This window comes from Balaenoptera ricei, chromosome 16 (assembly GCF_028023285.1).
Source record: "Balaenoptera ricei isolate mBalRic1 chromosome 16, mBalRic1.hap2, whole genome shotgun sequence".
Classification (NCBI taxonomy): domain Eukaryota; kingdom Metazoa; phylum Chordata; class Mammalia; order Artiodactyla; family Balaenopteridae; genus Balaenoptera; species Balaenoptera ricei.
In genome coordinates this window covers 49,861,633-49,889,341 of record NC_082654.1, presented here as the reverse complement: position 1 = coordinate 49,889,341, position 27,709 = coordinate 49,861,633, and positions in this window count along the sequence as shown.

Below are 27,709 nucleotides of genomic sequence, written 5' to 3'. Positions count from 1 at the left end.
AACACACATTCTACTTTCCTACTGTACACTGAAATATTTCTGTATTATTCCTATCAGTTTTTTTAAAATTTTATTTATTTAATTATTTTATTTTATTTTTGGCTGCATTGGATCTTTGTTGCTGCACGTGAGCTTTCTGTAATGGCGAGCGGGGGCTACTCTTGTTGCAGTGCGCAGGCTTCTCATTGCGGTGGCTTCTCTTGTTGTGGAGCACGGGCTCTAGGCACGCGGGCTCAGTAGTTGTGGCGCATGGGCTTAGCTGCTCCGCGGCATGTGGGATCTTCCTGGACCAGGGCTCGAACCCGTGTCCCCTGCGTTGGCAGGCGGATTCTTAACCACTGTGCCACCAGGGAAGCCCTCCTATCAGTTTTAATTACATGTTTAAATTAGAATCCTCAACTCTTAAAAACCTTAATTTCTAGTGAAAGTTAAGAAGTAAGCAGTTATGAACTGTCTTTTACATTAGCATTCTGTAGATTGGTGAGCATAAATACCAGTGATAATTTCTAAAAACATTTGTTTTCTTATAGAGGACATCTCAGGGTGACAGCAAACATTTTCATTAATAGTCCTAAATACCTTTAGTTTCTCTACTTAGTAATTGATGTCTCAGTATCTTTTTTTTTTTTTTTTTTGGAAATTAGCTATTCAGTAAACTTCCATAACTTAAATTAGCACAACTCTGTAACTTTAAGTTATCAAATATCTGAAGGGATAATTTTAAGTAGACATTTCTAAAATATATTTTTAAAGAGTTTACCCCAAAGCTTTTATTTACATTTAAAGTGTTATCAAACTATTTTTCTTGCAACAGATATGATAAGGTCTTATTTGACTTCTATTAAACCTAGGTACAATAAAGTATTACGCTCAATGTTGATGACTCTAACGGCATGTCTAAATTAATTAGATCCACAAACAAACTTTAATACCAGATATCAACCTAATATTGAATATTTCCCGGTTCACGTGAACCTGAAAGTCATTTTGGCCGGTTTCTTTATTTGTAAGCGCTTTTTAAAAAATTAAATAGAGCTCTTTATTTATAAGTTCAATTTTGATAATACTTTCCAGAGGTAGAGATAATCTCATATGTATAATGTGGACACAGACATAAACAGGCAAAACTAGAGGTCTCATGGCTTCATTTAAAAGAAAAAAAACTTAGTTATGAATTAGGTATTACAATATAAACTTACTAGTTTACAAAGGACAGTTGGAATACATTAAAGTTGCTTGCTTATATGACTAAGGCTTTACTATTTGTAAAGTTTGGCTGAGGGAGCATTCGCAGCGGTTTGAATTTTATAACTGCCACTTTGTCATTTTTTTTTTTCCTTTATTTCAGGTCTTGTCTGATTGAGCTAATTAGGCTCAGTCTCAGGTCCTTGTGGCCTGTATTTACATTTCTGGTTTGTAGAGATTTGCAAGAGAAAGACAGTTGCTTTTAGTTTCCCAAAGAACAGGTCTGTCACCTAAATGATACTAAAAGATTTTATCAATGACAAGATTTCTAATTAAACTGAAAATTATTTTACGAGTACTATGTTCTATGTTCTAGAACTTTAATTTATCATGCCTTCAAAGGTTTGTATAAGGCATTCAGCAAAGACCGTCTTTCTGAGTTTACAGTTTACAGGTTAAACCCAGAGCAAAATCACTATTTTTATTTTTCTTAGCCCTTGAATGTTAGTTCCCAGTTTTACCTATTTGTATGGTTCAGGTAACCCTGTTGGTGTCTTTTAGTATGTTCAATTAATATTTCCTGAGGGGCAGATTTATATGCGTTGTCTTATAATATGCAGGGGAAGTATTTCCCAGTGAAACATGACTATTCCACAGTATATTCCACAGTATAATTAAACAAAAGAGATGTAGCCATCTTATATAAAGCCCATTTAAATATACCAATTTTATATACTTTCATCTCAATTCCATCAACTTTATACCTTTAACTTTACTTTTCATTAAGAGCCAATCAACAAGCTTACAGGAGGAGTTCTAGAAGTTTTTATTTTTGTTCCCTGTCCATTTTATCTTTTTTTATATAAAAGGCTTCTGGGATCCCCAGAGTGAGGTTGAGGCAAGGAACTTAGACCCTTTGGCCTAACTGTTGTCCCAAGTAATTGCTGGTCAGGTGTCTCAGTGTAAAAAAAATTTTTTTTAGCCCGTTAAATATATTTTAAAGCTGGGGTAAAGAGAACAGACATGTTTGGCTTTTAATGTTGGGGACCAGTAGGGGGTCCCTTTTGGCCCATTTAACCTTAGGTAGTGTAATATCAAAACCTTGTGTTTAAATCACATCAGTGTCCATTTTATTTATCCCATTTTAAATAACCATCTAAAGATTGCTTTATTCATTTGAGATAATTCCTTTAAAATTTCTACCTTGTTGGAAATAGTATCTAGACTTTCCTTACAGGATTTTTACCGTTAGCATTAATTATTCTAATGATTCTATTAGCATCTGTGAGACCCATTGAGGGAAGGCAAAGACCACAAATGAAGCTTCCCACACCAGTTTTTCTTGTTTTAAACTAAAGAAGTTCTTAGGTAATCATTAGATATATTTCTTTTTTCCACCTTTAATGTGATTTTTGTTTTTATAGGTACCAATAAAACAGCTGTTTATAATGAGAGCACTCTAGATTGACCAATTTGTTAGTTTCTCCAATTTTAAAAGGATCCATCATTTGGCCATTAATAAAGTATATGTATTTATAGTGATTCAAACCATTAAGACGCAAGAGGCTTCCCCATAAGAGAGTAGGGGAGGATGTAACCTAAGTAAAATCCAGAAAGTTTACTCTCAAAAATAGTATGGCGGAGGTCAAGTTTTCAAAACACAGACATACAGGGAAAGTCCTAGGAAGATCAGGTTGAACATTTACATCTCAAAGACATGGGAAGAGAAATGCAGGTTTCCCCCTAGAAGACCTTTGTTTAAAGTCAGAATTCTGAAAAGATATTTTTAACCAGCCAGCTTTTTAACCTTAATTTAACTTAACTGCGTATGCAATAAAAGAGCCTCCTCATTTTTAGGGTGTGATTTCCTTTAACTTCCAATTAAGTAAATACTGATTGATATAGAGGCTCATAGGTCTGGATGGTTAACTCAGATTTCTTAGCAAATCCCAATGGATCCCGACTCAGATCGGAAAATTCCTTAGGCAAGGCTCTTAAGTTCTGCAGGGTGTATACGTAAGCACCCAGGATGGATCACCCCTCCCTGTAATAGGTTTCTCCTATGGGACCACTGCATGGTAAAAGGACTCTGCATCCACCACTCCCATAAGTTTCTCAGTCGACTGAGAAAGCCGTAACCAGCCGGGAGGAGTCTTGTCCCTTTTTTTCAGAGCAGCGCTCTCATGTAATATCTTTACTTTTACCCTGACAAATTCTATTAAGGCAGTCATTGAGGAAAAGCATCAGATCAGCCTCTTACCTAACCACTCAGCCAAGACCACTCAGTCTCCTACAACTGAGCAAACCCTGGTATCTTTCAACCGGGTCCGTCCCTGCCCCCCACCCCCCAGTATCTTTCAGCTGGGCGGGGGCAGGTACCTGCTATACACCACCAAATAAAACTCAGATTCATCAACCAACACGGGAGATCCAAGAGCCAGGAGAGACTTACCCAAATTTGTCTGGACTCTCCGAGGAGGCAGATGAACACAAGGGGCCGCTACTGGTACCAAGGCTCCGTTTCCTCTTAGAGTTCAGGCGAAGGAGAGAAGTCCACTCTGGGTCCCTTATTCGTGGTCGCTATACCTCTTTAAAAAAATGCACAACATGAGAGTTGGGAGTTAAGTTTTATTTGGGGCAAAATGAGGACTGCAGCCCAGCAGACAGCGTTTCAGTGAACTCTGAGAAACTGCTCCGAGGAGGCGAGGAGGGGAGCCAGGTTATATAGAAGTTTTATAACAAAAGGGCAGGTAGTCAGAACGTCAAAAGATTATTCTTAACTAAAGAAAACCAGGTATCTCAAGGAATTTAGCGCTTTTCTATGTATGGGAAGATGCAAGAGTCTGGGCTCACTGAAATCATTCCTTTGATATGCACCTCAGCCATCTGGGGCCAGTATCCTTGTGTTTTCACATCCTGAGTTTCCTCAGGGCTCACCGTAGGGAGTGGCTGCAGTCTGTTGGCTGCTAGTTGGCTAGTATTCTTTTCAGCCCTGAGTTCCCCTAGGGCTCACTGACTCACATTGGAGGGCTGCAGTCATCGATGTCTATGACATCATCCTTTGTTTACTAATATGGCAGGAAATATTCCATTTATAAATATTCCATTACATTTATAAATATTCCATTTATCAGTGGACACAGAAAGGCTTTTGTGCCCAGGAGCCCCAGAGGGTCCTGCTCGGTATCATAAAGTCCCAGAGAGATTTTGGAAATAGAAAGGGAGCAAGTATAAACATGGAAGACCCAGAAGGTCAAGGATAAGACGTCCTCCATCCTTTTCTTTCCCCTTTTTTCCACTCTCCCTCCTCCTTCCTTCTATGCCTTTGTCCGTCTTTCCATCCATCTTTCTTTCCATCCATCTTTCTTTCCATCCTTTCTTCCATTCTTCTATTCTTCTCTCCTCCTTCCTTTCTCCCTCCATCCTTCCCTCTTTTTCTTTCCCCTCCTCACTTTCTTCCCTTTATCATTTCCTCTAATTTTTCCTCCCTCCCTCCCTCCCTCCCTTCCATTCAACAGACATGTTTAGGTGTCTTCTGGTTGCTGTTGGTACTTAGTTTGCATGGAATTTTGTTGCCCTTTCTGTCAGGACAGGTCCACCCTTGTGCTACCAGGGAACAGTTTTGTACTGTGTTACCTTCCCCTCCTCTTTCTTTCCTTTATCAATTAGCATATATGGAACAGCTGCCTTAGAGAAAAAAGCTAAAATGATCATGGAGTTCACTTTCAGGAAGGAAGGTTAAAGTCAAGTTTAGAAATCGAGGTATGAGTACGTGAAAAGCTGAATAATAGTGGAATAATTACATGATGTCACAAGACAAGGATGTGAGATGCCAGAAGACAGCATGAGCATTATTGTTAGAGTGAAATGAGACACCGGCTGAGTTTAGAGAATGGAGCAGTTATTGTGGGGTGGATGGGTTTGGGAAAGCCTTATAGAGAAGGAGCGTAAACTGGGGTTCCAAGTAGGATTTTCATATTTGGAAAAGAGGGAAAATTTCAGTCCAGGAAAGGGGAATGACGTGGGTAAAAGCTCAGCAGTTTTGGTCTTTTTTGTTGTTGTTGTTGTTTGTCGCCTACATTTTCCAAGGGAAAGTTCCAGTCCAGGGAACCTCTTTCTTTCCCAGGGCTCCTTTGCCGCCACTTCCTCTTCAGTTCTGTGTCTTTCCCGACATTTTAAATTCACCTGTTGATGGGCTCAGGGGAAGCACCCCGTTTCTCCCAGTCCCTGCCTTGATCAGCAGACTGGTCACTTTTTGCTGCACATAAAGAGCTTCTTGGAGGGGACATCTAAACTGAAGAGAGGGTGTTGAAATGTTATTCCCAGCTTGGTGGTTGAAATTCCAAGTGTAATTTTTATCAGCTCTGCGTGAGCCGGAGCATGGTCTGACATGCTGGAGATCTCAGAGGGCCTGAAGTCAAGGATTTCAGTTGGAATTCCTGGCGTGGCTGGCCCAGTGTGATTGAGTCCAATCCAGGGAATGCTCATTTTTCTTGCACACTGTATGTACATTTAACAGTTGTTCTTGGATGTTTTCATAGTAGATGTGTGTTATATGCTGAAGCCAATCCATATTATTTGGTTCTGACATCCTCAATCCATGAAGGAATAGTTGATTTTCAGATGCCTGCAGAACCTTGATCCTAGCCAGGTGTCTGGGTCTTTCCTGGCAGTGACTTGAGTGAAATCTGACCGATATACTGTGGTGACAGCCAGGCTGTGGAAGTTGAAGATTCTACGTTTATTCCCTCTGAGGCTGGCATTTCTCTGCGATTGTTCCATTGTATCCGTTCCAAGGCTAGGGAGATATAAGGTGGCCAGGGTCCCCCTAGGCTTGTGGCCTCTTGATATTTGCCCTTAAGTAAAAGAAAAAATCCCTTTACCAAATACTTGCTGGTTGCTGAGAATAAAAATTTTCTCATGGGTACATTACAATTGATTATTAAAAAGTTCACATTCAGGCATCCTATATGTTGTGTGTGTGTGTGTGTGTGTGTGTGTGTCTGTCTGTGTGTGCGCGCGTGTGTGCAGAACAAGGAATTCCTTTTCCTTCCAAGGATAGTGTAGTGATTCTCAGGGTCTATTTGATCTTTCCTTCCCTTCCTTCATCAGGTGAAATCTGGTTAAAAGGGTTGCCTTGGAGCAGAAAGGAAGGGGAAAGATGGTCCTGGTGGTAAAGCCTCACTGAAAGCTGTCCTAGAATGATATTGTCAAAAGACAGTTTTGAAAGTTTTAATTCAACTCTACATGTTATAAAAAAAAGGGAAACCTAGGTCCAGAGATGTCAAGTGATTTGGGCCAAAGTGATGCAGCAGCTTAAAGATAAACCAGGATCTGAGTACAGGTTCTCTGACTCTTGGAAATAATTACATGTACAGAATCTTTGCACCCTGTTATCAAAGTATGTTAGACAAAGCGATGATAAGTAAATTAAATGTTTGATCAGCAGAATAAATGAAACAGCTTTGTTCCACACTTCATTGGGAGTGATTTAACAGAATTTTTAAGAAAAATTTTAAAAGTGGAGGATAAAATATATTTCAAGAGTACAGAGGTCTTTTACAAAGATATATAGTGTCCGTTTGAAAATATTCTCATAAAAAAAGCAATCAGACTTAATTGCCCACGACATTCTCATAACATGATATAAGGACTTTGGAGGTGTAGAATGCTGAGCTAATTAAAAGCTATCCAATTGCTCAAAAACTATTAAATAGCTGTTTTGTGAAAGAAGAAGCCAAGTACACAATATATCAAAAGACAGTAGAAGTGCAGTCTTCCCGGTATACCATGGGATGCAATGAAAACTGTAATTGGACTACATTTCCTACTCCCAAACGCCAGTGTTAGAGAAGAAAAATAGAGATTAAAACAGCTTCTGAATCAAAAACATTTTAAGAAAAAAAGAAAGAAAAAGGAAAGAAAAATCAAACTAATCTGGGTATTGAGAAAGGAAAAACCAAGTGGTCTAATGAACAAAGCTATCATGTCTAGCCCCAGCTTGATAGTGCCTCTTCCCTCTCCTCCTTGTCAGCTGCCCCTCGTCTTCACCTCAATCACTGAGCAATTAGGAAGGCCTGGCCCCTGCATTCCCAGAGTCAGGATCTTGAGGAGATTGGGGGGTGGGGGGATGGGGGCTGCCCTGGGGCTGTCTCCTCTACCCTGGCCCCTTAGGGAAGGCTCTGGGAGGGTCAGAGAGAGCACTGATCCCAGCTGTAGGCACATCTCCAGCTCCTCCCAGCTCAGGCGGTTGAAGAAAGGCCTTTAAGAGCTGCAGACGCGCCTTCTTGCAGCTCCTCCAGTAGCAGCCGCCCTCTTAGAGCCGGGCTCCGGTGCAGAGCCCTCAAGACAGTCCTGTGTTCCCCACCCAGGAGAATGCGCAGAGTGAGCTCACTGGCAATCATGCACAGTTTGGCTTTGCTTCAACCCAGACCTCCTCCTTTGTTCCCCATCTCTCCAAGTCACTACTGTCATCCACCCCAAAAGTATACTGATCACTTGTATTGGTTGCATTATTAGAAGCAGTATAGATAGAAGTTAAGTGCACTGTCTCTGGAGCTGGGATCCCTGGGTCCAAATCTGGACTCCACACTTGTAGCTGCATGTAACTTGGGCCAAGTTACTCAATCTCTTTATCCCCAGTTCTAGTATCTATCGATATGGAATAATAATGATAAAGGGTCCCAAGGCATGAGTTGTGAGGTTGTTAAATGAGAAGGGCCTTAAAGCACTTTGGTAGTGCCTGGCACAGAATAATTGCTCCTTAAATGTTAGCAATGATTATTACTTTAACCTCTAGGGACACAGGGAAAGGGTGTCATACCGTCCCTGCCCTGGAGGGATTATGCTGTAATCTGGGAAGCTGAACATTTTTCAGTCATGAAGAAGGAAGTTGGTCTTGTGTCTTGTGCATCCAGCAAAGGATCAGTTGTTATGTCTGAGGATGGACCGCCATCCCTCCCCGCACCGTCTAGCATGGATGGGACAGAGGCTTCTTGTTTCCCAACAAGAGCTAAGCCCTCCGGTCATGTTAGTTTCTTCCATAGCTTAGACTTCTGAGAAGTCCTGAGTTTCATTCACTCTTTTTCAAAAAAAAAAAAAAGAAAAAAAAAGCAAGCTCCTGGTTACACAGGCATAACTACATGTAATTGCCTGAAGAAATATCAATAGAATAGACATGCATTCTTAAATATGCTACTGTTCTCGAGGCCACCTTTTTGGTTGTGTCCCTTTGGAAATGCAGTCTGGGAAAATGCAGAGGAGAGACCAGTCTGATTTGCGGAATTTTATATGTGTTTATCAAGCTCATAATGCCCAGACACATGCATCTCTTAGAATGAAGCTTCCGTGCTCTGGGTAAGTCCCTCCTCTTACTGTGTGGTGCCAGTCTTTTCAGTTTAATCCCTTCCAAACTCAGTGACACTCAAGGGTAGGACAGGAGGAAGGATTTCGCACCATCCATCTTGGCTACGAACTTCTGTTTATCCAGGAGCATCACCTCTTGGTGGCTTTCACAGCTCATGTCAGTGAGCTGGGGCTCAGGTTCTGCCCACTTCATGCCTAACACCGCCTCGAGCAGAGGTTGGCAAACTGTGGCCAAGGAACCCAATCTAGCCTGCCACCGGTCTTTATAAATAAAGCTTTATTGGGACACAGCTACACCCATGAATTGATATATTGCCTACAGCTGCTTTTGTGTTACGAAGGCAGAGTTGAGTAGTATTAATATACATGGCCCCTGTCTTCCAGACGTATGACACTAGGACTGCCTGGGAGGAAGACTTCAGGTTGTGTGGTCAGAAGGAGAGAGTGTCAAGGAGAAGTGATATTTTTTAAAATAAAAATCAGAAAGTCAGTGTATTAATGGATGTACATGAGAAATGGAAGCATGGGTGGTCTTGGAGCTGTGGTAACCCAAAGCCTCCATCCCCTCCACAAGGACAGTCCTCTCCCCAAAGATAGGAAAGTCCTGGTCAACCAACATTTCTAAAGCACCTACTATGTGCCTATCACAGAGTTCGCGGTGCTTTATATGTGTCACCTCCCCCCTGCTGAAAGGGTACCACGAAAACAAGACAATGGGGGAAGATTAAAGGGGCTAAAAATTCCACCCAGAGGGGCTCTAACTTCACAGAAAATCCCATGTGATAATAATTAAACCTCTTAAATCACAGCTGAGAATACTTTTGCCACTAATGGAGTACTTATGTGAAAATAACTATAGTACATTGTGTTTATTCTTTTTTTGAATTTTTAAATTTTATTTTTTTATACAGCAGGTACTTATTAGTCATCCATTTTATACACATCAGTTTATACGTGTCAATCCCAATCTCCCATCACACCACCACCACCACCACCCACTGTTGCTTTCCCCCCTTGGTGTCCATACGTTTGTTCTCTATATCTGTGTCTCAATTTCTGCCCTGCAAACCGGTTCATCCGTACCATTTTTCTAGGTTCCACATATATGCGTTAATATGTGATATTTGTTTTTCTCTTTCTGACTTACTTCACTCTGTATGACAGTCTCTAGATTCATTCACGTCTCTACAAATGACTCAATTTTGTTCCTTTCTATGGCTGAGTAATATTCCATTGTATATATGTACCACATCTTCTTTATCCATTCGTCTGTCGATGGGCATTTAGGTTGCTTCCATGACCTGGCTATTGTAAATAGTGCTGCAGTGAACATTAGGGTGCATGTGTCTTTTTGAATTACGGTTTTCTCTGGGTATATGCCCAGTAGTGGGATTGCTGGGTGATATGGTAATTCTATGTTTAGTTTTTTAAGGAACCTCCATACTGTTCTCCATAGTGGCTGTATCAGTTTACATTTCCACCAACAGTGCAAGAGGGTTCCCTTTTCTCCACACCCTCTCCAGCATTTGTTGTTTGTACATTTGCTGATGATGCCCATTCTAACTGGTGTGAGGTGATACCTCATTGTAGTTTTGATTTGCATTTCTCTAATAATTAGTGATGTTGAGCAGCTTTTCATGTGCTTCTTGGCTATCTGTATGTCCTCTTTGGAGAAATGTCTATTTAGGTCTTCTGCCCATTTTTAGACAGGGTTGTTTGTTTTTTTCTTAATATTGAGATGCATGAGCTGTTTATATATTTTGGAGATTAATCCTTTGCCCGTTGATTCATTTGCAAATATTTTCTCCCATTCTGAGGGTTGTCTTTTCGTCTTGTTTGTAGTTTCCTTTGCTTTGCAAAAGCTTTTAAGTTTCATTAGGTCCCATTTGTTTATTTTTGTTTTTATTTCTATTCCTCTAGGAGGTGGATCACAAAAGATCTTGCTGTGATTTATGTCAAAGAGTGTTCTTCTTATGTTTTCCTCTAAGAGTTTTATAATGTCTGGTCTTACATTTAGGTCTGTAATCCATTTTGAGTTTATTTTTGTGTATGGTGTTAGGGAGTATTCTAATTTCATTCTTTTACATGTAGCTGTCCAGTTTTCCCAGCACCACTTCTTGAAGAGACTGTCTTTCCTCCACTGTATATCCTTGCCTCCTTTGTCATAGGTTAGTTGACCGTAGGTGCGTGGGTTTATCTCTGGGCTTTCTATCCTGTTCCATTGATCTATATTTCTGTTTGTGTGCCAGTACCATGTTGTCTTGATTACTGTAGCTTTGTAGTATAGTCTGAAGTCAGGGAGTCTGATTCCTCCAGCTCCGTTTTTTTCCCTCAAGACTGCTTTGGCTATTCGGGGTCTTTTGTGTCTCCATACAAATTTTAAGATTTTTTGTTCTAGTTCAGTAAAAAAAATGCCATTGGTAATTTGATAGGGATTGCATTGAATGTGTAGATTGCTTTGGGTAGTATAGTCATTTTCACAGTATTGATTCTTCCAATCCAAGAACATGGTATATCTCTCCATCTGTTGGTATCATCTTTAATTTCTTTCATCAGTGTCTTATCGTTTTCTGCATACAGGTCTTTTGTCTCCCTTGGTAGGTTTATTCCTAGGTATTTTATTCTTTTTGTTGCAATGGTAAATGGGCGTGTTTCCTTAATTTCTCTTTCAGATTTATCATCATTAGTGTATAGGAATGCAAGAGATTTCTGTGCGTTAATTTTGTATCCTGCAACTTTACCTAATTCATTGATTAGCTCTAGTTTTCTGGTGGCATCTTTAGGATTCTCTACGTATAGTATCATGTCATCTGCAAACAGTGACAGTTTTACTTCTTCTTTTCCAGTTTGTATTCCTTTTATTTCTTTTTCTTCTCTGACTGCCATGGCTAGGACTTTCAAAACTATGTTGAATAATAGTGGTGAGAGTGGACCTCCTTGTCTTCTTCCTGATCTTAGAGGAAATGCTTTCAGTTTTTCACCATTGAGAATGAAGTTTGCTCTGGGTTTGTCATATATGGCCTTTATTATGTTGAAGTTGGTTCCCTCTGTGCCCACTTTCTGGAGAGTTTTTATCATAAGTGGGTGTTGAATTGTGTAAAAAGCTTTTTCTGCATCTATTGAGATGATCATATGGTTTTTATTCTTCAATTTGTTAATATGGTATATCACATTGATTGATTTGCGTATATTGAAGGATCCTTGCATCCCTGGGATAAATCCCACTCGATCATGGTGTATGATCCTTTTAATGTGTTGTTGGATTCTGTTTGCTAGTATTTTGTTGAGGGTTTTTGCATCTGTATTCACCAGTGATATTGGTCTGTAATTTTCTTTTTTTGTAGCATCTTTGTCTGGTTTTGGTATCAGGGTGCTGGTGGCCTCATAGAACGAGTTTGGGAGTGTTCCTTCCTCTGCAGTTTTTTGGAAGAGTTTGAGAAGGATGGGTGTTAGCTCTTCTCTAAATGTTTGATAGAATTCACCTGTGAAGCCATCTGGTCCTGGACTTCTGTTTGTTGGAAGATTTTAAATCACAGTTTCAATTTCATTACTTGTGATTGGTCTGTTCATATTTTCTATTTCTTCCTGGTTCAGTCTTGGAAGATTATACCTTTCTAAGAATTTGTCCATTTCTTCCAGGTTGTCCATTTTATTGGCATAGAGTTGTTTGTAGTAGTCTCTTAGGATGCTTTGTATTTCTGTAGTGTCTGTTATAACGTCTCCTTTTTCATTTCTAATATTATTGATTTGAGTTCTCTCTTTTTCTTGATGAGTCTGGCTAATGGTTTATCAATTTGGTTTATCTTCACAAAGAACCAGCTTTTAGTTTTATTGATCTTTGCTATCGTTTTCTTTGTTTCTATTTCATTTATTTCCGCTCTGATCTTTATGATTTCTTTCCTCCTGCTAACTTTGGGTTTTGTTTGTTCTTCTTTCTCTAGTTCCTTTAGGTGCAAGGTTAGATTGTTTATTTGAGATTTTTCTTGTTTCTTGAGGTAGGCTTGTATAGCTATAAACTTCCCTCTTAGAACTGCTTTTGCTGCATCCCATAGGTGTTGGATTGTCGTGTTTTCATTGTCATTTGTCTCTAGGTATCTTTTGATTTCCTCTGATTTCTTCAGTTATCTCTTGGTTATTTAGTAACGTATTGTTTAGCCTCCACGTGCTTTGTATTTTACGTTTTTTTCCCCTGTAATTGATTTCTAATCTCATAGAGTTGTGGTCAGAAAAGATGCTTGATATGATTTCAGTTTTCTTAAATTTACTGAGGTTTGATTTGTGACCCAAGATGTGACCTATCCTGGAGAATGTTCCGTGCGCACTTGAGAAAAAAGTGTAATCTGCTGTTTTTGAATGGAATGTCCTATAAATATCAATTAAATCTATCTGGTCTATTGTGTCATTTAAAGCTTGTGTTTCCTTATTTATTTTCATTTTGGATGATCTGTCCATTGGTGTAAGTGAGGTGTTAAAGTCCCCCACTTTTATTGTGTTACTGTCGATTTCCTCTTTTATAGCTGTTAGCAGTTGCCTTATGTATTGAGGTGCTCCTATGTTGGGTGCATATGTATTTATAATTGTTATATCTTCTTCTTGGATTGATCCCTTGATCATTATGTGTAGTGTCCTTCCTTGTCTGTTGTAACGTTCTTTATTTTCAAGTCTATTTTATCTTATATGAGTGTTGCTACTCCAGCTTTCTCTTGATTTCCATTTGCATGGAATATCTTTTTCCATCCCCTCACTTTCAGTCTGAATGTGTCCCTTGGTCTGAAGTGGGTCTCTTATGGACAGCATATATATGGGTCTTGTTTTTGTATCCATTCAGCAAGCCTGTGTCTTTTGGTTGGGGCATTTAATCCATTCACGTTTAAGGTAATTATTGATATGTATGTTCCTATTACCATTTTCTTAATTTTTTTGGGTTTGTTTTTGTAGGTCCTTTTCTTCTCTTGTGCTTCCCACTTAGAGAAGTTCCTCTAGCATTTGTTGTAGAGCTGGTTTGGTGGTGCTGAATTCTCTTAGCTTTTGCTTGTCTGTAAAGCTTTTGATTTCTCCATCGAATCTGAATGAGATCCTTGCCGGGTAGAGTAATCTTGGTTGTAGGTTCTTCCCTTTCATCTCTTTAAATATGTCATGCCACTCCCTTCTGGCTTGTAGAGTTTCTGCTGAGAAATCAGCTGTTAACCTTATGGGAGTTCCCTTGTATGTTATTTGTTACTTTTCCCTGCTGCTTTCATTAATTTTTCTTTGTCTTAAATTTTTGCCAATTTGATTACTATGTGTCTCGCCGTGTTTCTCCTTGGGTTTATCCTGTATGGGACTCTCTGTGCTTCCTGGACTTGGGTGGCTATTTCCTTTCCCATGTTAGGGAAGTTTTCAACTATAATCTCTTGAAATATTTTCTCTGGTCCTTTCTCTCTCTCTTCTCCTTCCTGGACCCCTATAATGCGAATGTTGTTGCATTTAATGTTGTCCCAGAGGTCTCTTAGGCTGTCTTCATTTCTTTTCATTCTTTTCTCTTTATTCTGTTCTGTGGCAGTGAATTCCACCATTCTGTCTCCCAGGTCACTTATCTGTTCTTCTGCTTCAGTTATTCTACTATTGATTTCCTTCTAGTGTATTTTTCATTTCAGTTATTGTATTGTTCATCTCTGTTGGTTTCTTCTTTAATTCTTCTAGGTCTTTGTTAAACATTTCTTGAAGATCTTTGCCTCCATTCTTTTTCCGAGGTCCTGGATCATCTTTGCTATCATTATTCTGAATTCTTTTTCTGGGAGGTTGCCTATCTCCACTTCATTTAGTTGTTTTTCTGGGGTTTTATCTTGTTCATCTGGTGCATAGCCCTCTGCCTTTTCATCTTGTCTGTCTTTCTGTGAATGTGGTTTTTGTTCCACAGGCTGCAGGATTGTAGTTCTTCTTGCTTCTGCTGTCTGCTCTCTGGTGGATGAGGCTATCTAAGAGGCTTGTGCAGGTTTCCTGATGGGAGGGACTGGTGGTGGGCAGAGCTGGCTGTTGCTTTGGTGGGCAGAGCTCAGTAAAACTTTAATCCGCTTGTCTGCTGATGGCTGGGGCTGGGTTCCTTCCCTGTTGCTTGTTTGGCCTGAGGTGACCCAGCACTGGAGCCTACAGACTCTTTGTTGGGGCTAATGGTGGACTCTGGAAGGGCTCATGCCAAGGAGTACTTCCCAGAACTTCTGCTGCCAGTGTCCTTGTCCCCACGGTGAGCCACAGCCACCCCCCGCATCTGCAGGAGACCCTCCAACACTAGCAGGTAGGTCTTGTTTAGTCTCCTATGAGGTCACTGCTCCTTCCCCTGGGTCCCAATGCACACACTACTTTGTGTGTGCTCTCCAAGAGTGGCCTCTCTGTTTCCCTCAGTCCTGTTGAAGTCCTGCAATCAAATCCCACTAGCCTTCAAAGTCTGATTCTCTAGGAATTCCTCCTCCCGTTGCCAGACCCAGGTTGGGAAGCCTGATGTGGGGCTCAGAACGTTCACTCCAGTGGGTGGACTTCTGTGGTATAAGTGTTCTCCAGTTTGTGAGTCACCCACCCAGCAGTTACAGGATTTGATTTGATTGTGATTGCACCCCTCCTACCGTCTCATTGTGGCTTCTCCTTTGTCTTTGGATGTGGGGTATCTTTTTTGGTGAGTTCCAGTGTCTTCCAGTCGATGATTGTTCAGCAGTTTGTTGTGATTCCGGTGTTCTTGCAAGTGGGAGTCCATTGTGTTTATCCTTATCACAGCTCTGAGATTTCTACTTTCATATGAGCTTTTGTACCTAGCTCATGAGTGGGAAGTTTAGGAGCTGAGATTTTAGTTTAGGTCTGTCTGACTCCACCATATAAGACTTAAGTGCCCTCCAGTTTCTCTCTACATATGTCAGGTTCCTTCGCTCAGAGTTGGCCTTTCCTGGATCCCAGGAGCTGCAGAAGCACATGCTTACATGACAAGAGAATAAAGGAAAAGACTGATGGGTCTGGCTTAGGTCACATGCCCACCCCTTGAACCAACCACTGGAACTAGGGGATAATGCTTATGGTTGGCCATCTGGGGTCATTGTTTTAATAGTGTCTCTTTTTTCTGTATTTTATGATGCTTTGACATCTTGGGGCCCTGCATACTGAGGAGGAACTGCTCCTCCCAGGGCTAGCTAATTCCTAGAGATAGCAACCAACTTGCCTGTGAGCCTGCCTTTGACATGCAGACCAACCCATCCAGAGCCTATACCCCCAGCCGCCTCCTTTCCTGTACTCACACACACCAAGCCAATACTCCCCCTGCCCTGTATCACCCCAGAGCCAGGTTTCAGACAATTAGAGACCATCCCTATCTCCCAGAGCCTCCTAAGTTACTCAGACTATTCAATCTTTTTTTAAAAAAATTTATTATTTATTTTTGGCTGCATTCGGTCTTTGTTGCTACGCACAGCAAGCGGGGGCTACTCCTCATTGCGGTGCGCGGGCTTCTCATCGTGGTGGCTTCTCTTGTTGCGGAGCATGGGCTCTAGGCACGCGGGCTTCAGTAGTTGCAGCATGTGGGCTCAGTAGTTGCAGCTCACGGGCTCTCGAGTACAGGCTCAGTAGTTGTGGTGCACGGGCTTAGTTGCTCCGCGGCATGTGGGATCTTCCCGGACCAGGGATCAAACCCGTGTCCCCTGCATTGGTAGGTGGATTCATAATGACTGTGCCACCAGGGAAGTCCCAGACTATTCAACCTTAAACGTGCTTAACTGCTTACCTTGCTTCACGCATTCCTTCCCACAAAAATCACAATAAAGACTTTTGCCCGTGCTTTCCCCTCACTCCTCCTGTCTCCTGACTGACCCTAGTGCTTCTCCATGTGACCCCCTTGTGTGGCAGGACATACCTCCTGTCCCTTGGGGAGCTGTGAGTGATAAACTCTTCTTTCAAAGGCAGTTGTTTCTTGTCATCTTACCTACCTGTACAGACCAAATCCTAGTACATTCATAATAGTCCTGTGACCATAGAAGCAAGAGAAAGGAAGATATAGATGAACCAGTTCAACTGTCCATCTCTGTAAGGTGACTGTGCATAAATCTGTTTTGATCTAAGAGTTTGGCACTCAGAGACCTTGGTTGTTGAACTCATCTTCTTGGTATACAGACAGTAGGAAGGTATCCCAACTATCAGGCAAAGCATCACTGTAAGGAAGTCAGGAGCAGGAACTATTCAGAGGGCCCAGTAAGCATCAGCCCTGAGACAAATCTGCTGACAGATGTGTGCCTCCTGGAAGTGGTACGTGGAAACACAACCACAGGGTTTTGTGGGTCAGTCTCTGAGACGCTGCCCTGAGTGTCAGATGGAGTCTGAGAAGTGAGGGTCAAAAATCAGCTAGTGGCTGTCCTGGTAAAAGGATCCAGATTGTGAGCTCCGTGACTGCAAGTACCATGCCTGTTTTTCTCATCCCTGTATCCATAGCATCCAGTGCATGGTAAGGGCTCAATAAATCTTTGTTGAATAAATGAATAGATGAATGTCACCAAGACTCAAGCAGCAGAATCATAATGAAGCAGAAATTGAGACTAGAAATCAGTAAGGTGTGTGAGAACACAGGTGCTGGGAGTTGGTCAGAAAGCAGGGAATGTGCTGACTTCCAGCCTAGAGGTCAAAAGGATGGGCTGTGCAGTCAGACTACCATCACTTGAGCCTCACCCCCACTAGGTAGGTGATCTTAGCCTCAGTTTCCTTATCTATAAAATGGGCATGATAATAATAGCATCACCTTCACAGGCTTGTTCTAAGAATTAAATTAGGTAATGGATGTTAAGTGCCTGGCGTACAGTTAGTGCTCAATAAATGTTAACCCCTGTTGTTCATGGCATGGGAGGAATCTGACTAGCTGGTAGTAAAGACCTTCTCAGGTCATTGTGATCTTGAAGCTGCCCATCTAAATTACTATGGTGTTAGGAACGTTACCAGAACTGGGACTTAGACATGGGCAGAAAGACCGAAGCCAAGTGTGAGACTTTATTCTTTTCAAACCAGTGGTGACCCTTGAAAACATAGTGTTAGTCCCACCCCAGAGGCAGAGGCTGATTAAAATCATGCATAAACCAAAAGAGAGGGTAGCAGGGGATGGATGGTTGCAGCCCTCACAGGCCCATCTGAATTCAGCATTGCTTTCTTTCTCTCCTTTCATGGAACAAAATCAGCTGACCCCTCTTTTTCCCACAGATCTTTCTCTGCTCTTCCCTCTAGGTCAGCACCCAAAGTCTAGGCCTCTGATCTATAACAGCACAGATCATACTGTTTCTAATACAGTTGCCTCTCTTCCTCCTGTGCAGATCCACAAGATGCATTCTTTCTTGGACCACACCATGGGTGGCTGCCAAATCCAGCTTACAGTGAATTGTTTTCATGTTTGTTCTTATTCAGGGAGCGAGGTCGGGGAGTGGTGCTGGGTGTGGGGCATGAGGAGACAAAAGTCTTTAAAGACCCTGGGTCAGCTTTGCTCAAGTCTCACCGCTGAAATATCGTACAGTAACATGTTTTTTAAAATGAATTCATACTTCTGTTTTCCCTAGTGAATATGGTTTTCCACATCATATCAGGAAATTCATGCCATTCAACCTCAGGTGGTTTGGGGAACCAGCCTAGTGCTTTCCGTTCTTTCAGTAACTGCATGAGACATGAGCAGTGGGAGGGTTGCCAGATCCCATCACGTGGTGAGAAGGATGGGAAGGAAGTGAACCGTCCTAGGATGTCCCACTGCACCACTGCAGACATCTTGGTTGTGTTCATGTGGCCAGAACACAAGCATCCATGTCATGCCCAATGGTCAGTGCCAAGAGTAAGCCATCCAGGAAGGCGGGTGGGATCTGAACATGGCGGTGGTGGTAGCTGCTATGGCACTGAAGGGCCAGGGGGTAAGAAATGCCCGTGTCCTCCAGGTTTGAAAACCTTTTCTCAGATTTCCTTCACGTGCCTCACGTGAGCCCTACTGCAGTCCTTCACGTCGTGTGTCTGAGGAGGTAACAGTGAAGCTCACTCTCCTGGCACCAGGGTGATGAGCCCTCAGTGACGTGGAAGTGGCTTTCAAAGGGATTCTGTCAGGAGCCACAGCTAACAAGGCTTCCCAGAACAGGACCCAGGCACTGCAAAGCCACAGCTCCACGGAGTGCAAGGAGGAGCCTAGGCCCCATCCCCTGCGCTGGAATACATTCCCAGAAAGAGCGGCAAGAACCCCATGAAAGCTGTGGGACTAGCCTGGGCCATCAGCTTCCCCTGTGGTATCCTCCTCTTTATCCTCACCAAGTGGGACGTGGACAAGGACCGTTTGAAGCAGATGAAGTCTCGGCAGAACATGTGGTCGTCCAGCAGTCATGAGGAACACTGCAACCCTCCCCTAGACTGTACTGACTGTGCCCTCCAGACTGGCAGGTCCTTTCGGGTTGGTCACAATTCTGCTCCTTGCCTCTGAAGCCCACCAGAGGGCGCATGAAGCCCAGGTTGCTGCCGGCCCCGTCCTTCACTTCCCAAGAAACCAGCCATAGGCAAACAAAGTTATTGAGTGTTTGAATGGAAAGGGGGGGGGGGGTGTGAAAAAAGAGTAAGCCATCCAAATGGTTCATCAGGCAATGAAAAGGTAAATTCCAAAAGATTGGATAACCAGTCTTTCAAGATGGAGAAATAGAATGAGATGGTGGATTGAGTATCATCTCCTACATGGAATCTGAGCCCATGGGATTTACGCACTCCTAATACGTATTTGGGTGGGTGGACTGGATCTTTCTAAAGTGCCTGGGTAGGTCAAGCTTGTGAGTCCATCTGCCCCGAAACCGTTTGCTTTCAGTGGCTTCATGTTCAGAATCCTCCTAGGTTTTGACAGACATGACCTCCAGAAAGAATACCCAGATGGCAAGAGAGAGATCTGCTAAAACCTATGGAAAGCAACATGGATGTAAACAAGAGGAATGCAATTTGTGCAGTATTTGTTCCTCATCTTACAGAAGTGTACTTGTGAAACTCAGCCCTGCTTATCAGCTTCCTGGACTGGCTCAGTCATGTGAGGAAGGCAAGGAAAATGGGTTTAACTTTTTTTGACTCGGTTTGAGCCCAAGAGAATAGACAGGACCATTGTATTACTGGGACTAGGGATAGTGGTACCCAAAGGACTAGAGGGGGATGGGATAAGGCATCTCCCGAGATAGAGGCAGGTCCTCTACTGTAACCTCAGAGGGGTCTACCTATGTCCTGCCTAAACTCAGGGCATTGTTCATTTGCCCCTGAATACTTAGCAGGAGTTAATTATAGATTTCGGTCATCTCTTTAAAGTCTAAGGTTCTTTAAAGACACACCCACCCAGCCCTCCCATATATACACTGGCACGTTTAGAAGGTAGCAAACATGTGCATTGTGGGCACACACACACCTAACTCCAGCTGTCCTGGGCAGATGGAGGTGGAGGAGCCAGCAGTGTCACAGAGGAGATAGTGTCCTACAATCTTAGGCAACTATTATAGGTTTTCAAAGGAAAGCTCTATTGATTTGGGTCTGTGTTATAGTCTAGAGATCCCATGCTTTTGAACAACTCTTTATTCAACCTTCATGTTCAAATCCTCCTAGGTTTGGACAGAGAGACTCCAAGGGCTTACTCTGCCCTTGGAGTTGGGCTGCAAAGAATCAGTCCAAGTAAAAACTGGAAGTTTGACCCCACAGGGTTCCCAGCTCCACACCCTGACTCATGGAGGGGAGGGGAGGTCATCTGGACTGCCTGAAACAGGAGGATTGCCCTCCTGGCTTTGTTCTCCCCACCACCTTCCCAGCCCCAGCTTCTCAGCCCTCCAGGGTCCAATGATGGACCTGTAGGAGGTCTGGAGTGAGTCTGGAGCAAGGCATGAGAAGAGGGGGAGCACATACAGATAAATGCCGAGGAGGAGGAGCCAGACCATCAGCAGTGCCTGCAACAAAGCCCTTCCTCCTGGAGGGCTTCAGGCCCGGGTCGCAGGAGACGGTTGCTAGGTGTTCTGTTTTGAGCTTTCTACTAAAGAAAACATACCAGCCACTTCATTGTCATTTCCCTCTAAAATAAAGTCAACTTTCTCATTATTAATTTCTTATTACTCAAGCAGTACCATCTACTGTAAATGATAAGCTGTAATGCAACCTATTAATAACAACATGTCTTATTTAACTTGGCCTCTAAGTATTTATTATCTGCCCAATAATTTTATTGAACCCATCTGGCAAAATGAAGGGAAAGTGGCAGAGGGATGAGAAATGAGAGGAGGGCTTCCTGGCGTGCAGACGGGCAGAGCAGAGGGAGGGAGGAACGAGGATGCGTTGCAGTCACCCAACCCCTGAGCGCTCCAGAGTCGAAATCTCCCGCTGGCACAGGATGACCTGAGATTTCTGAGCAGGCCCAGGAGCTTCAGCCAGGATGAGCCTCCGTCTCCCTGGAGACAGACCTTCAGGAGCCAGCAGTGGAATATAGTTCTGCACGTTTCCTCACCCTTCTCAGCCCCTCCCCTGTGCCCCAGGAGGCCTTCCTCTTTGGGGTCAGCAGCCAGAGGTCAAACAATTGGAGGAGAATGAAGTTGGGGCGCTTCTTCCCAACTCTCTGCTTGCCAGGCTGCTGTTTGGCAGCGACCACGTTCCTCTACAGAAGGACACAGTTCCCATCGGGTGTCCTGCTCCGCAGACACTACTCTCACTCGGTTCTGCTAACTGCCCCTCTCGACCCTTTCTAGTCAGCCTCCTTTAACCTTTTTTGAATTGTCCTTTTATTAACTTCTCCTCAGTCAACCCTTTTGAGTGGACCATTTGCTTCCTGTCAAGACTGACTAGTACACACTACAAAAGAGTGAGGAAAAAGCTTTTGCACCTTCCACAGGTGCCCGGGGCTCCTTGATATTCTTAAGAATATCAAGAGTAGAGCATCTTTCCCTTCGGGTCCCAGGATGATGTATATAAGGTGTTCAAAATACTTCTGTTGAATGATGATGGACCGAAGCCTAAATCTTCAAAAAGAGATAAGGTTTAGGGAAAAGAAGAACTTGGACTGATAAATGTGATACTAGATTTTCGCTTTAAAAAGCACCCCTATGAACTTAAATATTTATGCATCCATATATTCTAATGAAAAATACGTTTCCTTACTTGGGTTAATGTGACTATACGGGATATATTTAGGGGATTGTTGGGGAAATGATTGGGATTGAGAACTTGAAGGGCTTTGAATTTTGAGGTAATTTGGTGGATAAGGGAACATTCAGGGGAGTCTTGGGCAAGACCCTGGAGCAATCAGGGACATGCTTTAGGGAAGTAAATCTGGGGGCATTTGGTGAAAGGCATCGGTGGTGGTGAAAAGACTCTGAAAGAAGAGATTAAAGCCCACTGCAACCATCCTGGTGACAGGTAATAAGAGGTAACATGTAGGGGCAGCAGTAGGAAGGGGCACTGTGGAAAGAGTCAATTAGCCTTGACTTATGATACATGAGGAGACAGAAAGCACGGGAGAATAATGAGCCCAGGATAATTCAAATCTCTGGTGCCTAAAGACAAAGCATGGCAGTCCTGTTCACAGAAATATGGAAATCAAGAGGAGCTGCCAGACAACAGGATGAACTTCCTCCTGGACGTAGCAGAGGTACTTTCAGGTATCCCGGTGGAGATGGCATTTATAAATACGGATCTCAGTTTCAGGAGAGAGGTAGAAGCTGCACATACATGGATCTGGATGAGATGGCCAAAGAGAAAAATACAGAAAGGGGACCTGGTGACAGAAAATTGTAGAAGACCTCCATTGGCAGCAGAGGAAAGAGGGGCAAACAATAAGAGAAGAGATGCCAGAGGAAAAGGTCCTGGAGGAGGCAGTAACTCAGATGATCAGGAGGAAATGTTACAAGGTCAAGGACAATATCCCATATGCTAAAGAGAAGACACAAGATGAAGAATGAAAACCAGTGACTGGGCCGTGTGATGAGTAGGCATAAATCATCTGCAGAAGAGCAACTTCAGCAGAATGAGATGGGAAACCTAGGAGTTGGGGTGTAACAGACGGCGAGGAGGTGAACACAGTGGGCATAACTACTCGTTCAAGAAGGCCAACAGTGAAGGAAAGGCAAGAGGTGGAAAGTAGGTGGCAACCTGAGGATGAGAAGAGGGGGGTTTTAGGCTATCAAATAAGCAGCGAAGGCCCTGAGGAGGGAAGGAGATAAAGGATGCTAAAAGGACCCCTGTCAATGATTCTTCCTCTTTTTTGGTCACATGGACCACTTGAAATCTGATACAAGATCTATATCCCTCACTGGAAAGTGCATACACCCAATTGCGCACACAATTTCGGGAGGTCCAAGGTGCCCCGAGGACAACCTTTGTTCCTCGTGTGAATCCTTGAATCGTAAACACTCTGGGGCAACATCACGTTGTGGTCTTGGAGGAGCTGGGCAGAGGTGAAGCAGAGACTTCAGGGAGAGAGATGGGGTTCCATGTGTTTGGTACATGGCACAGCAGCTAAAAAGAAAGCCAGATACTAGAATTTCACATACAAAATACACAAGTATAGACAGCATAGACCAGACAGACTCCATAAGGTATTTGGAAAGAAAATGGTAGCAGAATTAAATGTTTCTTTCCAGATGCAAAAAAATGTTCACTGTAAAATGGATTTTCACAGAGACAGGTTGTAAGCAACATAAATGTCCAACAGTAAGGTAATGGCTACGTGAATTGCAGTGCACTCATTTAAGTGGACTATGATAAAGCCATTTGAAGTGATAATTATAATGATTGGTAATAACATGAGGATGTGTTTATGACATAGTGTTAAGTGGAGAAAAAAGAATATAAAGCAGAGTTACCCTATGATTACAACTATGTTAAATATTTATTATATATAACTATATTTTATGTATACATTTTTAAAATATTTTGTTTATATATATGCATACAACTTACCAGGCTAGAAGCATCCTGAGTCATCATTTTTTTCTTATTATATTCAAATGACCCTTTTTATTATTTGTATTTAAAATTAAAGATGGTATTGCTTTCTTTTGTCTCTGATTTTACTGGCTATAATTTAATAATAAGTTGAATGTGGCTTCTCCCAGATTAACCTTCAAGCCTAAGAAAAGACCACCTGTTAAAGTTCTCTCACATAATCTTTTTTTTTTTTTTTTTTATACTGCAGATTCTTATTAGGCATCACTTTTATACACATCAGTGTATACATGTCAATCCCAATCCCCCAATTCAGCACACCACCATCCCCACCCCACCGCAGTTTTCCCCCCTTGGTGTCCATATGTCCATTCTCTACATCTGTGTCTCAACTTCTGCCCTGCAAACCGACTCATCTGTACCATTTTTCTAGGTTCCACATACATGCATTAATATACAATATTTGTTTTTCTCTTTCTGACTTCACTCTGTATGACAGTCTCTAGATCCATCCACGTCTCAACAAATGACTCAATTTCGTTCCTTTTTATGGCTGAGTAATATTCCATTGTATATATGTACCACATCTTCTTTATCCATTCGTCTGTTGATGGGCATTTAGGTTGCTTCCATGACCTGGCTATTGTAAATAGTGCTGCAATGAACATTCGGGTGCATGTGTTTTTTTGAATTACGGTTTTCTCTGGGTATATGCCCAGTAGTGGGATTGCTGGGTCATACGGTAATTCTATTTTTAGTTTTTTAAGGAACCTCCATACTGTTCTCCATAGTGGCTGTATCAATTTACATTCCCACCAACAGTGCAAGAGGGTTCCCTTATCTCCACACCCTCTCCAGCATTTGTTGTTTGTAGATTTTCTGATGATGCCCATTCTAACAGGAGTGAGGTGATACCTCATTGTAGTTTTGATTTGCATTTCTCTAATAATTAGTGATGTTGAGCATCTTTTCATGTGCTTCATGGCCGTCTGTATGTCTTCTTTGGAGAAATGTCTATTTAGGTCTTCTGCCCATTTTTGGATTGGGGTGTTTGTTTCTTTAATATTGAGCTGAATGAGCTGTTTATATATTTTGGAGATTAATCCTTTGTCCGTTGATTCGTTTGCAAATATTTTCTCCCATTCTGAGGGTTGTCTTTTCGTCTTGTTTATTGTTTCCTTTGCTGTGCAAAAGCTTTTAAGTTTCATTAGGTCCCATTTGTTTATTTTTGTTTTTATTTCCATTACTGTAGGAGGTGGATCAAAAAAGATCTTGCTGTGATTTATGTCAAAGAGTGTTCTGCCTATGTTTTCCTCTAAGAGTTTTATAGTGTCCAGTCTTATATTTAGGTCTCTAATCCATTTTGAGTTTATTTTTGTGTATGGTGTTAGGGAGTATTCTAATTTCATTCTTTTACATGTAGCTGTCCAGTTTTCCCAGCACCACTTCTTGAAGAGACTGTCTTTTCTCCATTGTATATCTTTGCCTCCTTTGTCATAGATTAGTTGATCATAGGTGCGTGGGTTAATCTCTGGGCTTTCTATCTTGTTCCATTGATCTATGTTTCTGTTTTTGTGCCAGTACCATATTGTCTTGATTACTGTAGCTTTGTAGTATAGTCTGAAGTCAGGGAGTCTGATTCCTCCAGCTCCATTTTTTTCCCTCAAGACTGCTTTGGCTATTCGGGGTCTTTTGTGTCTCCATACACATTTTAAGATGATTTGTTCTAGCTCCGTAAAAAATGCCATTGGTAATTTGATAGGGATTGCACTGAATCTGTAGATTGCTTTGGGTAGTATACTCATTTTCACAATGTTGATTCTTCCAATCCAAGAACATGGTATATCTCTCCATCTGTTGGTATCATCTTTAATTTCTTTCATCAGTGTCTTATAGTTTTCTGCATACAGGTCTTTTGTCTCCCTAGGTAGGTTTATTCCTAGGTATTTTATTCTTTTTGTTGCAGTGGTAAATGGGAGTGTTTCCATAATTTCTCTTTCAGATTTTTCATCATTAGTGTATAGAAATGCAAGAGATTTCTGTGCATTAATTTTGTATCCTGCAACTTTACCATATTCATTAATTAGCTCTAGCAGTTTTCTGGTGGCAGTTTTAGGATTCTCTATGTATAGTATCATGTCATCCGCAAACAGTGACAGTTTTACTTCTTCTTTTCCAATTTGTATTCCTTTTATTTCTTTTTCTTCTCTGATTGCCGTGGCTAGGACTTCCAGAACTATGTTGAATAATAGTGGTGAGAGTGGACATCCTTGTCTCGTTCCTGATCTTAGAGGAAATGCTTTCAGTTTTTCACCATTGAGAATAATGTTTGCTGTGGGTTTGTCATATATGGCCTTTATTATGTTGAGGTAGGTTCCCTCTATGCCCACTTTCTGGAGAGTTTTTATCAGAAATGGGTGTTGAATTTTGTCGAAAGCTTTTTCTGCATCTATTGAGATGATCATATGGTTTTTATTCTTCAGTTTGTTAATATGGTGTATCACATTGATTGATTTGCGTATATTGAAGAATCCTTGCATCCCTGGGATAAATCCCACTTGATCATGGTGTATGATCCTTTTAATGTGTTGTTGGATTCTGTTTGCTAGTATTTTGTTGAGGATTTTTGCATCTATATTCATCAGTGATATTGGTCTGTAATTTTCTTTTTTTGTAGTGTCTTTGTCTGGTTTTGGTATCAGGGTGATGGTGGCCTCATAGAACGAGTTTGGGAGTGTTCCTTCCTCTGCAGTTTTTTGGAAGAGTTTGAGAAGGATAGGTGTTAGCTCTTCTCTAAATGTTTGATAGAATTCACCTGTGAAGCCATCTGGTCCTGGACTTTTGTTTGTTGGAAGATTTTTAATCACAGTTTCAATTTCATTACTTGTGATTGGTCTGTTCATATTTTCTGTTTCTTCCTGGTTCAGTCTTGGAAGGTTATACCTTTCTAAAAATTTGTCCATTTCTTCCAGGTTGTCCATTTTTTGGGCATAAAGTTGCTTGTAGTAGTCTCTTAGGATGCTTTGTATTTCTGCGGTGTCTGTTGTAACTTTTCCTTTTTCATTTCTGATTTTATTGATTTGAGTCCTCTCCCTCTTTTTCTTGATGAGTCTGGCTAATGGCTTATCAATTTTGTTTATCTTCTCAAAGAACCAACTTTTAGTTTTATTGATCTGCTATTGTTTTCTTTGTTTCTATTTCATTTATTTCTGCTCTGATCTTTATGATTTTCCTTCTGCTAACTTTGGGTTTTGTTTGTTCTTCTTTCTCTAGTTTCTTTAGGTGTAAGGTTAGATTGTTTATTTGAGATTTTTCTTGTTTCTTGAGGTAGGCTTGTATAGCTATAAACTTCCCTCTTAGAACTGCTTTCACTGCATCCCATAGGTTTTGGGTCGTCGTGTTTTCATTGTCATTTGTCTCTAGGTATTTTTTTATTTCCTCTTTGATTTCTTCAGTGATCTCTTGGTTATTTAGTAACGTATTGTTTAGCCTCCATGTGTTTGTCTTTTTTACGTTTTTTTCCCTGTAATTCATTTCTAATCTCATAGCATTGTGGTCAGAAAAGATGCTTGATAAGATTTCAATTTTCTTAAATTTACTGAGGCTTGATTTGTGACCCAAGATGTGATCTGTCCTGGAAAATGTTCCGTGCGCACTTGAGAAGAACGTGTAATCAGCTGTTTTTGGATGGAATGTCCTATAAATATCAATTAAATCTATCTGGTCTATTGTGTCATTTAAAGCTTGTGTTTCCTTATTTATTTTCATTTTGGATGATCTGTCCATTGGTGTAAGTGAGGTGTTAAAGTCCCCCACTATTATTGTGTTACTGTCGATTTCCTCTTTTATAGCTGTTAGCAGTTGCCTTATGTATTGAGGTGCTCCTATGTTGGGTGCATATATATTTATAATTGTTATATCTTCTTCTTGGATTGATCCCTTGATCATTATGTAGTGTCCTTCCTTGTCTCTTGTAACATTCTTTATTTTAAAGTCTATTTTATCTAATATGAGTATAGCTACTCCAGCTTTCTTTTGATTTCCATTTGCATGGAATATCTTTTTCCATCCCCTCACTTTCAGTCTGTATGTGTCCCTAGGTCTAAAGTGGGTCTCTTGTAGACAGCATATATATGGGTCTTGTTTTTGTATCCATTCAGCCAGTCTATGTCTTTTGGTTGGGGCATTTAATCCATTCACGTTTAAGGTAATTATCGATATGTATGTTCCTATGACCATTTTCTTAATTGTT